The sequence below is a fragment of the Hippichthys cyanospilos genome, chromosome 16 (assembly GCF_059441005.1).
Source record: "Hippichthys cyanospilos isolate Australia breed blue-spotted pipefish chromosome 16, RoL_Hcya_1.0, whole genome shotgun sequence".
In the NCBI taxonomy this organism is placed as follows: Eukaryota; Metazoa; Chordata; class Actinopteri; order Syngnathiformes; family Syngnathidae; genus Hippichthys; species Hippichthys cyanospilos.
In genome coordinates this window covers 3,443,843-3,457,410 of record NC_142384.1, presented here as the reverse complement: position 1 = coordinate 3,457,410, position 13,568 = coordinate 3,443,843, and the positions used below count along the sequence as shown (strand labels likewise).

The window sequence follows — 13,568 nt, the reverse complement described above, 5'->3', positions numbered from 1 at the left end:
CTTCCAAGATGTCACAATGGCTTCTATCTAGAACTAGGTAGACAGACAGCGCACTAAGTCAAACAAATCTGTAACATTTAAAAGATAAACTAAATCAGTTCCAAAACACCCAAATTCTTTTACAGACCCTCCTACAGTCAGGTCGCTGACCCCCTTGGAGAATCACTGGGATACAAAAACACATACAGTACACACAGTGTTCAATTCTGTCAATTAAGTCCAATCCTGTTGAGTTTCTTATCAAGAGATGCCCTGATCATATTACAACTGTGACTGTGCTGTCAACTTAGAATCTTGACAAATGAGATTTCAGAATGATCGCACAGTAGTTGCCTGACCTGATCGGGGAGACCATCCAAACGAAGCTTGTAAGTGAAACCTTCTGTCAAGTAACTCACGAAAAGTATGCAACTTTTCAAATTACTTCCGGATAACTGGTTGTTGTATCATGGCCTTGGTGACTGGGAATCCACACAGATATTTCAAAATACTTCTGTTTAAAAACATAAAACAAAATGAATTGTGGGGGCTAGAAATGGCACTGAGCTTTTTTTTTTAATCAACGTTGTTTTTGTAAATACAGTAGTTTTTTGTACTAGGATTTGCATGGCTTGATCCTTGAGATAAGTATGTGTGAATGGAAGTTATCTTGTTGAACTTTTTTATGAGTCCAGACATTCAATTCCAGATACTTATATTTATCTTTTTTTAATTCAACTTTTTCTTTTGAGGAGGGTTTAAAATGACCCCCACTAAATGAATTAAGTAATATAATAATTATGTAATTGAGTACTAAGGTAATTGGTTACTTAAGGTGCTAAAGTACTAAATTAATTTAAAGTAACTTCTGCACAAAATTATCTAAAGTAAGTGATTACTTTATGACTTAATTACCTAAATTACTTGAGTAAATTAACTTTGATACCAGCCATATAGGCATCCTCCTTTAGCCAGAATCCTGATTAAAAAAATTGAAATATACAGACACAGTGCTTGTAATAAATGTGCAAAATAACATACACACAAAAGTCCAATCAACATGTTACATGAGCGCCTTTTTAACTTTCATTTTAACTATAGATTATTCTAAATAGATACAGTAACTATCTATCTATCTATCTATCTATCTATCTATCTATCTATCTATCTATCTATCTATCTATCTATCTATCTATGTATCTATCTATCTATCTATCTATCTATCTATCTATCTATCTATCTATCTATCTATCTATCTATCTATCTATCTATCTATCTATCTATCTCGCTTGCTTGCTTTGTAAAAAAAGAAAAAAAAACACAGAAGACCAAATGTAACATTTCCACTTAATTTTGATGGACTTTTATCATTCATTTTTGACACTGAACAGTTTTTAGTTAAATATATACTGAGATTTCAGATAAATCTCCTCCCATTCATTTTGAGTCGGCTTTGTTTGTTCAAAAAAATAGATAGTATAATAGTAGAATGTGTGTGTGTGTGTGTGTGTTTTTTTTTTAAAGATAGACCTTTCATGTTATTACTCAACAAAGTAGTTTCAGGAAAAGGAGTCGAATTCATTTGAACAGTGCTGTTCTTTCCTGTGATGGAAAGGAAACATCTTTTCATCGCTCCTTGACCCGATTATGTAATCCGACAAAGGTGAAGGAAAGGTAGCAAAAAGTTAGGATATTTGACTTTCCACAGGGGTGTCCGACCTTGTAAGGTTTGTACCCTCCTCAACAGCAAAAACATTTTAAATTAGTGCAACAAGGTAAAAGGCCTCTGAACCTGTGATGCTCTCTTATGAGAATGGTTTCACTGAAAAGGATGGAGGCTTCCTTCTTAAACAGGCAAAACTCTGATTACACTAAGTTTTCATTTCATTATATTGTACATTGTGAGCCGATATCATATCTCTGCAGTTTGCAAATGCTCTCATAAGCACAGTGAGCTGTCAGAAGTATGGCAGAAGAGGTGTCAATGCCATGTGACTCTCTTTTGATTGCCGCCATATTCCAGTTAGACCAACATCAACATCCATCCATCCATTTTCTAGAGCCGCTTATCCCCACAGGTGTCGCAAGCTTGCTGGCGCCTATCTCAGCAGGTTTCGGGCAATAGGCAGGGGAAACCCTGAACTGGTTGCCAGCCAATCGCAGGGCACACAGAGACGAACAACCATTCACGCACCACTCACTGCTATGGACAATTTAGTATGTCCAATTCACCTGCCATGCATGTTTTTGGAGTGTGGGAGGAAGCAGGAGTGTCCAGAGAGAACCCACGCGGGCTCGGGGAGAACATGCAAACTCCACACAGGAAGGCCGGAGCCAGGTGGTTTTGAACCAGGACCTTTGAACTGTGAGGTGGACGTGCTATTCACTGCGCCGCCGAGCCGCCTCCAACATCAACATACCAACATTAAAAAATAAACAACAAAATCATATTCAATCTGTGATTAAGGACACAAAGAATCCTCCAATTTCTTAAACTGTCATTGTATGCTATGCACAAGTCTCCGGCGTTAGCCCTAGCTGCTAACCAGGTATGTGGATTATTCAAACACAGCAAGACATTTCTAACTCCGAAACAAGAACTGTCCTTGAATGCGTTAACATTTAAGGAATGCAAATGTCTAAATAATCTGGACTCCCATGAATCTATAAAATCTGACATTAGAATTCCCCTTGTTTTTAATCCCCATATTGGGGGTGGTTGATTTATACCAGCATAACTCAAAACCAGTACTATTTTCTCCACATACATGTGTTTGAATAACACTAATTCGAATGAGAAATAAGTGATATCATGTCATTTACAAGGATTAATTAATGATTAATGATCCATCCATTTTCTAGAGATGTACCTGTAATTCGATATAGTATGCATCCGTTTTACCACATTTGCACTTTCAAATGCACTTTCGTCAAGCGCTGCCTAATTGCTCCTTTGTTGTCAACAAGGAGACTGCGTGGATAATTTTTCTGGCGGCCTTTGACCCATGATGAAAAAGACAATACAGCTTGACTTGTCCTTTCAAGACAAAAATGCGAGACCAGTGACATGGCACACGTGGATTTCAGCAGATGGGGATTGAAACACAGCAAAGAGCAACTGATCCCAGATTATGATCTCGCCACAGTCGTCACTTGGGTAAAGAAGGCTTCAGCAAAGCATTTCCGGAGACCTCCATTTCAAACAAATTAGACCGGTCCGAAGATGACTACCTGTTGAAGAGTAATGAGGATGCAAATAATCAGCAGATTAGGAGAGAATGTCCGAGATTTAAATGACAGGAGATATTTGGCGTGTCATCTAAAGGTACCATAATTTTGGCATTTTAATAACATACACCATATGTTTTACTTGGACCACCAGTCAGGAGTAGACATGCCTTTTTGTAAATTCACCCAAATTGAGGTTTAAAAGATGGGGGGGGGGGGGGGGGGGGGGGGGGGGGTGCGCGACTAATACACCAAGTCAAGGTCGATTGAAATTCGATATTTTACTTATAAAAAATAAAAGGTGGGCGGTTTGGTGAAGCAGTGGTTAGCACCTCTGCCTCACAGTTCATGAGCCGCGCGGGTTTTCTCCAAGTACTCCAGCTTCCTCCCACAATCCAAAAACATGCATGGCAGGTGAATTAGACATACTCAATTGTCCTTCTGTCACGTTCTGCCTGGGTTATGTTTGGCTATGGGTTTTTGTTGTAGAGATTTTGGGTTGTTTAGACATTTAGTTTCTATAGTTTCTTCCCCGCGTCTGCCAGCCTCATTAGTTTGATCTTGTCCACCTGCCTGTTTACCTGCCCTCCTTCTCATCCAGTCAGCTTCCCCTGCCTTTTGTCTCTCCCCCAGCTGTGTCGTGTCTTCTCGTTAAGTGTGTAGTCTATTTACGTTCCCAGTTTGCATTTGTTTCTTGTCGGGTCATTGTTTGTTTTCTGCACTGCCTGGTCCTTGCCGTATGTCCTCCCCCGCTGCCTTGCCTCGTGTTCCCTTGTGTCCATCTATCCCGTGCTGCCTCCTGTTGCCCTAGTAAGTTGAGTTTAGCGTTTTTGGTTGTACTTTGTATTTTTGGTCCATTGCAACCCTGCTTCTGTTTGTTATTACATATCCTCCTTTGAGCCCCATCCCAGTCTGTCCTGCGTCCTTTTGGTTCCACCTTTTCCACATCCCACACTGCCTTAAGTCTCCATGCTCAAACGTGACACCTTCAGTGTGATCGGGCGCGTGAAAGGTTGTTTGTCTCAGTGTGCCCTGCAATTGATTGGCGACCAGTTCAGGGTGTCCCCTGCCTCCAGCCAGAAGTCAGCTGGGATAGGCACCAGCAAGCCTGCGGCCCTTGTAAGGATAAGCTGCTCTCGATAATGGATGGATGGACAATAGAAGGTCCAACTAGTCACTTATGTTTACAATACTTAGACAAATAAGTAATCTTTTGTATTTCATTCCAGTGATTGATACGTCAGTGACCCAAAATAAAGACTGAACCAACATTTGTTATTTATAAATGTTATAACCTTTTTTTACCACAAATTAAAAAATGGAGCACCTGAATTAGTTGTTATCTAGGTGTTAAAACACTGATCAAGAATATTTAGTATGCCGTAGCATGCGATTTCGTTGAATTTTCATCAATCACTTATACACCTCTGCAGGACGCTTCTTTATATTACATTCTTAATATATATTATTACATTCTGTTCCCGAAGTTGAATGACTGTCACAAAAATATTTTCTGCCTATCATTTTGTTTTGGTGCCTCCCGAATAAATAGAAATCTTTACATTGATGTCGCGTTGTCCCTTTCATTGGCTCTCCACATACTTAAGTCACAAAAACACGTTCACACCCATAAATGCCCATAGGTGTGAAAGTGACAACGTATGGTTGTCAGTCTTGTGTCGGTGTTGTGATTGATGATCTGCCCAGGCTGGCCCTTTGCACTATGTCAGCTGAGGCAGAGGGGCAAGCATTACGAGTATGATTGCAAATTGCAAAATAACGAATTCTGGTTTCTGATCGGAACAAACACAGTCGGAGTTGAAAGGGATTAAGCCCCTCATATCATTTTGTTTGAGTTTTGTCAACATCTTGTAACAGATCATTTTCTATGCATTTGCTTGATAGGCCGCTTTTCATGGTGTTCAGTGATCTTGCTTGATTACTTTTTCATTTCATCATGCTACTACAGCAGTGATGTCAAGTTTGTGGAAGACTTGAGAGATGACAACATTCCAACATCGCCCACATTATACACTTCCCAGACATCTCATATTCCCATGCTGCTCCTTCATCCGATACTGAAACGAGCTTCCCATGGTTTATATTTCCAAGTGTACAATAACAATCTTTGTGAAAATGCAGATACCTGGAGAACATATCTTTTATCATTAAGAATATTTCTTAACTCACCTAATGTCTTCAGCATGGTTTGAAAAAAAGCAAGAGAAACACATTCTTTTGTTGTAATTGTTGACAATTACATGAATGCTGCATTTAATATACCATATTTTTCAGATAGAAGCTGCACCGCACTATAAGCCGCAGGTCCTAACAAATGATATTCACGCAGAATGGTGGAAAAAGTAAGTTTGTAAGTTTAATCTTCCATTTCCCTTTGTTTGATTAATTATTTTAGTGAACATATAAAAACATTGCACATATACACACACACACACATACACATATATATATATATATATATATATATATATATATATATATATATATATATATACAGTCGGCCCCCGGTTTACGAACACCCTGTTTTACGAACATTTCGATTTACGAGCGTGGACTACGGAGATTTTTGTCCCCCGCTTACGAGCAAACCTTTTGTCTTACGAACAATCCGACATGCCCGTCATTGTGTATGCAAATATATTTTCGCTTAGCTGCGTCAACAAAATCAGCAGTTGACGCTTGTGACAGTAACGTGAATGCTATTGCTCTTACAACGTCACAGTCACGGTATCAATCACGGAGTCAGTCGGAGATGCCAATATGCTATTGGTCGATTAAGGTCACCCGGTCTCACTCACGGAGATGCTATTGGCCGGCGTCACATCAATCACAGAAATGCCGATATGCTATTGGCCCAACGCCTTTATCTAGCTTGATGGCACAGCTGGTCGGGATGGAAGGAAGGAGAGAAAATGAGTGAAAAACAGAAGGAAGGAATGTTGTGAAGACTTTGCAAACTTTATCTGTTAGACATAGCTTCTAAAATTGCTAGTAGCGGTAAAGGAAGAAGTAAGAGGATGATGACAATAGAAACCAAGCAGGAGATAATAAAAAAAAACTGACACCATGACTGAAACAGTGACTGTGACATTGTAAGACCGACCAATAGCATATTAGTGTTACAGTATAAACTTTGCGGGATGATCTTTGCTCCCCTCCGCCTCCACCCAGCTCAAGTTACGTGGCTTGCATAGGTAAATGTCATTTTTCCTTTGTATATGTTATTTAATTTAACTGTACAGTAGATTATGATACTGATTTTTAATATGTGTATAAAGTCGTGATGTTTTTACCTAAGGTTTTTGCACGCATTGCACGCATTAACGAATTAACATAGGTTTGGATTGCCCGTCCTACGAGCAGTTCGAGTTACGAGCGTAGCCGCTGAATGGATTAGGTTCGTAACCCGGGGGCCCACTGTATATATAATTTACATGTCACAAACCTCTATACAAGATCTTATTCAATTTATGATGCACATAAGTTGTATATTTTTAATACTATGTTTTAAACACAGCCATCCACGATTTTTTGTTCTATTTGATAGTTGTTTCATAAAATGACACATTGAACAGTTACACACACACACACACACACACACACACACACACACACACACACACACACTTATGCAAACCGCAGATAAGCCGCACTGGTGTATAAGCCGCAGGGCTCACATCATGAGAAAAAAGCCACAGTTTATGGTCCAAAAAAATACAGTCACTCTTTGACAATTTGGCAATGAGCAAAGATAATACATGCATTAACAAGTTCATAGTACACAGAGCTAGGAAAATATTTATTCAATCTTCTAAATTGACTGCTGAGACTCACCAAAAAACCCAGAGAAATTTGTATTATTTTTATGATATAATAAAAGGACATATAAATGCTTTAATATTTTTTTTAAATATCTGGACCTGGCCTCTGATCCTATTTGGAGGAGCAGTATAGAAAGTGGATGAATAGATAATACACCCTTCAGCTCACCCCAGTTCACACAGTCACTGAGTAAAGTCTGGCAAGTGAATCCATGCACCGTCAGTGACTCAACACAAATATGTTGGAAGTAATGGCAGTATATATGTATTGTGCAACGTGAGTAACAGCAACAGTGACGATACAGACCGAGTGGGTTTGTGAAACTAACAATACAGTAATACAGTCATTTGTACTATGCAGTTATACAAATTACATTTAGACTATAAAAAAACCCCACCATAATCATGAATCTCAATGAATGTCTTATTTATTTAACCTTCAAACTTCAATGTTGACTCGTTTATGTTCAATGAGTGACTAATGAGTTATATTGTCCTGTGGTGATTTGATCTTTAAGTGGCACTGTGCACTGTTTATTCAGGCTGAAGTATATGCATGGTGGACAGTCTTATCTAGCAGCAAGATGCTTCCATGTTGACATGCAAATCCTCAAAATTAGAACTTGTAATCCCTCATCATGATTTTTCCATGTCTATGCTAATTCAAAGTGACATTTGAACCCAATGTTCTCAAAAGATCAACTTATTTAAAGAATTTATTTGTAAAAACGAGTTGTGCTTGTAGTACTGTTTGTGGCCACTAGAGGGCCTCTTTTGCCAAAAGATACTTTAAAAGATTAACAGGACAACTCATTTGATCCTCGTTACAAGTACAATAAAAATTACACCAGATAACATACCCTGTAAAACAAAACAAAAGTTGGAGAAACGTGGCAAAGGTGTTATTTAAACCCTGTTATGCATACACAGTCAGGAAAGACATTTTTTGTGTGTGTCTCCCATGGCAAGTATCAACACGTAATCACAAAAGGACAGGGTGCAACTGGAGAATGCCTTGAATTTAAGATCATCCTGAGCATTTATTCAGTTTCACATTCTTCATTGGTTGTTGTTTTCTTTTGGTGTATGAATCTTGCAAATTAACAATATTTTGCCCATTATGTACTCAAATGTCAAAAAATGCTTTTAAAAACTGACAAAATATGTGTTAGCAGCTCAATTAAAATGCTAGGTTTGAAGCTCAATGTTTGTACCTTTTTGGATATAGACTTTAGAAATTGAGCAACATGATGATTTACATATACTACGGTTTAGGCACTCTGATTATGTCAGTAATATACTGCATGTAAGGGTTTGGAACTGTCGTTCAAGTTCTTTCTTTCCCTTTTCTTTCCTGTTTGTTCGTATGAAATACACATTTAATCAATTAAAATCTGCAAATAATACCCATCATTACTTAAAAATGACATGAAATGTATATTGATTCTCTACTGTAGTTGATTCTGTTGCATTTTTCTCTAAATGTCAGTTATCGGCAGAACAAAAAATGTTTCGTCTCTAAAATTTTACTGTTTAGCAACTACTGCTAAATGATCCAGATGACCCCCTCACCTTTTCTTGAGTGCTGCCCTTAAGCAGTAATTACCCTTTGACCAACACTCCTTGGAATGAATCTTCAGAATCAATTGCTTGATTGATTAAACTGTCTGAGAATCTCTGTTCAAGAGCATAAACGACTTCTCAATAATGGGAAAGCGGCTAACCTAGCAAAATACATTGTTACAAGGGTTTATAGGTCTTTTGCATGCTTTTTCACAGATACAAGTGGGCAGCCTGAAAAGATTTACCGTATTTCACAAAGTACAAGTTTTTTTTACAAGTCGAGTTTTTTTTCCGAAATTTCAACCCCCATATTAAGGGGGTTGACTTATAACTGAGGGCGGCTCGGTGGAGCACTGGCTAGCACGTCCACCTAACAGTTCAGGAACCTGAGTGTAAATCCACCACCTTCAGGCCTTCCAGTGTGGAGTTTGCATGTCCTCCCCGAGCCTGTGTGGGTTCTCTCTGGGCCCTCCGGCTTCCTCCCACACGCCAAAAAAACCCTGCATGGCAGGTTTATTGGACATACTAAATTGTTCATAGGTTTGATTGGGTTTGAATGGTTGTTGGTCCCAGTTCAGGGTGTGTCCCCTGCCGGCTGCCCGAAGTCACCTGGGATAGGCACCAGCAAGCCTGCGAGCCTTGTGAGGATAAGCGGCAATGAAAAAATGATGGACTTATAATCGCTTATTTAGATCAATTTTCTCCACATATCTGTGTTTGTATAACGTACATTCGAATGAGAAATAAGACATATGTCATGTACAAGGCTTACAATGATTATATATACCTCTAATTCGATATAGTATGCTTACATTTCCAAATAAATGAATGTTTTTACAACATATGAATGGGAAACGTGTTGGCCAATGTTTAGCACGATTGCCTTTCACTGGTTTCCATTTTATCCACACCCAAATGTGTCTGAAAATAATTCTGTTAAAGTTCGTTTCTTCCCAGGAATTAGGATAGAGCTGATAGAAAAGACATAAAAGTTGCTACACTGTTTTTTTTTTTGAACAGTACCGTATTTCTCAGAATACATGTCTTTTTCCCTCATTTTCAACCCCCATATAACCGCATAACATAAAACAGAACAATTTTATTTCACATATCTGTGTTTGAATAACATTACATCGAATGTGAAATAAGTACTATCATGTAATTTACAAGACTTGATGATAATATGTTATAATATTGCATCATTCTTTGTCATTCCGTGCACAGTCAGGTTTCATGAGGTAAAATATTCAAATTATTTTTATTCTGGATTTTTAAATTTAAATGTAACCATCCAAATTAATATGCAGTAATTAATTTAGGGGAAGTGTATTGGGAGTTGAAGAATACCAGAGATGGGAACACCAGGTCAAAAAAGTAAAAACCTTGCCACATTTTGGCTTTAGTCACAGGAACCTGCAGTCCAATGAGCTCATTAACCTGCCAGTTAAGCGGAAGCACCTGTGGCCAAAGCCAAACTGTGGCAGGGTTTTGACTTTCTGTTCCTGAAATTCCCATCTCTGAAGAATACTGCATGCATGTAAAAATGAAAAAAAAAAAAAAAAACAACAACAACATAATTGGTGTGGGCATGGTCAAACGGATGGCCAGAGAGCCCCACACCCCAACCCACGCATGCCTGGCGACCATATAGTTCTGCCCCAGACATTGTTCAGAGGAAGTGACATGAATTGCAGAACATATATGGGTTTCCATTGAGCTTTTATTGTATTGTCCTTCTGCATACCGCTGCTCAAACAGGGCAGGAGCAATAAATACTTAAAACATTTTGGATCACACTGGTTGATTCGTTTTATCATTTCGATTAAAGTATAAGTAAAAACACTGAAATGGACCCCACAATAATTGATATATCAGTATTCAGTACCTCTTATTTTGTGTTTACACCACTTCTCAGAAGATGGGATTGGCTCAAGTTCCAGCTCCAGCATAAGTGCAATAGAGAGTTGATATGGCATGTGAACCATAAATGGTATTAACAAGTGCCAGGACCAACTAAAAATTGGCACCAATTGTTTTTACAACCATCTGTTCTTGGCAGCACTAACATGGTTCAAATGTTCAGTTCTTAAAAGGAGAGCTTGATACTGATCCCAAAACAGTTTTTGAGTTGGGCTGCATCGCTTAAATGTCCTTTTAAAGTCCTGTAATAAAAGCAGTGAGCGTCACTGGACTTACAGCTTTTCTCACAGCTCATGTTGACACATCAAACGTTGTCATTCCTTTGATACTTCATTGCTTCTGGAATGTACACGAACAAAATGTGTGTAAGAAAGCAAGCTATTTGGAAATGTGTTTAAATGCAGGTACATCACGACATGCTTAATGTACAAGTGCTTAATTTTATCATATGCGCAACAGTCTTCACAAAAGATATCCTTATTTGGGCAGCCTCAATTTAAATACATTTTATTCATTAAATTAGTATGAGTGCTTTAAGATGTTTTCATGTTATTGTTTTACATGTAATGTGGACGACATGCAGATGGAACAGAGTTTACATTTCTGCAACCTGATAGGACCATGAGAGGAAAACAACATGTGTTTGATGGTGATCGAATTCAGGAAACACATGTGGTCCCTGACCCAGAGTTTCCTTGTGTACCGCATGTGCTTTTTGAGCAAAGTAACAACTATAACCTTTCTGTGTTTTCTTTTTGTGAACACATTTATGTGATGATGAATCATTTCCCAGGTCTATTTTTGTGCAACAGCAACAAAGACTCCTCAAATCTGAAATAGTACTGTTTAGAGATGAACAATAACAAAAATAATTTTTCATGGTCTTTTTTTTCTTCCCCTGAATGGTTGGAAAAGAATAGCAATGTTGTACACATAAAACAGAGGTGGGAGGTGGGTCTGTTCAAAACAAGGGGTCTTAATAGCAAAAAAATTCGAGACAACTTGAAAAATTTTATCCAGTCATAATTAGCATTTTGCGGGGCCATATAAAATAATGTGGTGGGTCAGATCTGGCCCCCTGGCCGCAAGTTTGACACCTGTGGCTTAAACATTTGGAAATCGGGGCCACTAAAAACTGTTCAAAAAAGGGTATTGAAAACAATACAAAAAAGAGTAAAATTTGAAGGCAACTTTAAAAATTTTAGCTAGTCATAATTAGCATCTCACGGGCCACATTAAATGATGTAGTGGGCCTGATCTGGCCCGTGGGCCTTGAGTTTAACACCTATGACTTTAACACCTATCACTTAAACGGTAACATGGGGATTGGGTCTGTTCAAGAATTTCAAATGATTAGTAACAAGCCAGGTGCTAGGCCAGATGAATTTCCTCCGCGGGTTTCCTGGGTCTCCTTCAGCGATCGGGCTAGAAGCTCTGTCATCCGGGACGGACTCGTGTCGATCTGTTGCTCCCCTACATTGAGAGGAGTCAGTTGAGGTGGTTCGGGCATCTGGTTAGGATGCCTCCCGGATACCTCCCTGGTGAGATGTTCCAGGCATGTCCCACCTGGAGGAGGCCCCGGGGACAACCCAGGACATGCTGGAGGGACTATGCCTCTCAGCTGACCTGGAAACGTCTAGGGATCCTCCTGGAGGAGCTGGACGAAAATGGCCTGGAGAGAGGGAAGTCTGGGCTTCCTTGCTCAAGCTGTTGACCCTGCGACCCGATCCCGAATAATTTTTGAGATAATGGATGGATGGATGTTTGGGTGAATGGATAGATGGATACTTAAGGTTTTAGTATTAGCATTTTCAGCAGTCCGTGTGCTAGTGCAGCAATGTTTCTGTACTTTTACCATGGCTAAGCTCCCTCCTGCTACTGAACCAAAACCTTAATATCAAGCAAGTGATTTCAAATGTTAAAAAAAATTCAGGGCGACACAACTTTGCAGAGTACAAGGTTGAGTAGGGTTTTAACCCTCCTGTTGTGTTCGTTTCTTAATAAAGTTCATGGGTAAATGTGACATGCGCTAATGATCGACCTTTCTACAGTTTACTGTGGGAATGTGTATGATTATGTATATCACCATAATAGCGATTCTATTTTTGCGTCATCACTCTATTTCCCACCAAAGACACTGACGGTGATGTTAAGAGCCGTAAGTAGTTTCTGATTGGACAGATTTTGGCAACGCTACTGCCGCCGGAGCAACAGACCGACAATTACAACTTGGTTCAACTTGTAAAAAGGACGGACCAATGGAAATGGGTCCAGGGTATCAACGGCCTGTAAATGACGGACCAGAAAAAACATGCAAAGTTCCCTCCCGTACTTTGAAATCCTAAACCAAGTTTGAAATCCTACTAGGCAACCCCAACCCAATTTTGAAACCCTGGTTTCATAGACTAATCCTAGTTTGAAACAATTATTTGAAACACACCATTTTACAACCCTAATTTGAGATCTTAGTCACAGTTTGAAGACCTAATTTGAAACCCTTAACCCATATCATTGAGTCTGTATAATAGTAATAATGAATGTATGACCTAAGCCCATAAATCTACCATACATTTTCTTATCATCACAGATGGAAAAATCAGGCCCAGAAATTAAAACCCTGCCACAGTTTGGCTTTAGCCAGAGGTACTTTGACTCAACTGGCAGTTCCACGTCCTGTGAGCATCTTTGTAACTCTGAGAGAGTATCTACTTTAGAAATGTATTTAGCGCACTTGTCTGCTTCGGATCACTCTGACGTTTGGGACCCCATTAAGGGAGGGACTAGATTGAATCGCACATTTACACTAGGGGTTTAATTTTCGATTTTTAGGTAGGGGGGTGTTATGACCCTGTGGGTCATATGTTGTTTTTGTGTATGTGTTCTGCTGGGTTCTCTCCTTGGTTTGTGTGTGTGTGTGTGTGTGTGTGTGCGAGCCTTTTTGTTGGAATGAGTCAATTGTGTGCAGGTGGTGTCCTCTAATTGGCTGACTCTCCTGATTGCCGCCTTATTTAAACAGCCCACAGACAGAACTCTGTC

General features: G+C 39.2%; 1 protein-coding gene across 1 annotated transcript in view; it reads right to left on the bottom strand.

Annotated features, from left to right (window-relative positions):
* Positions 1-13,568, bottom strand: part of septin12 (septin 12) — a 79,028-nt gene that overhangs the window by 31,357 nt on the left and 34,103 nt on the right. The gene's annotated exons all lie outside the window — the stretch shown is intronic.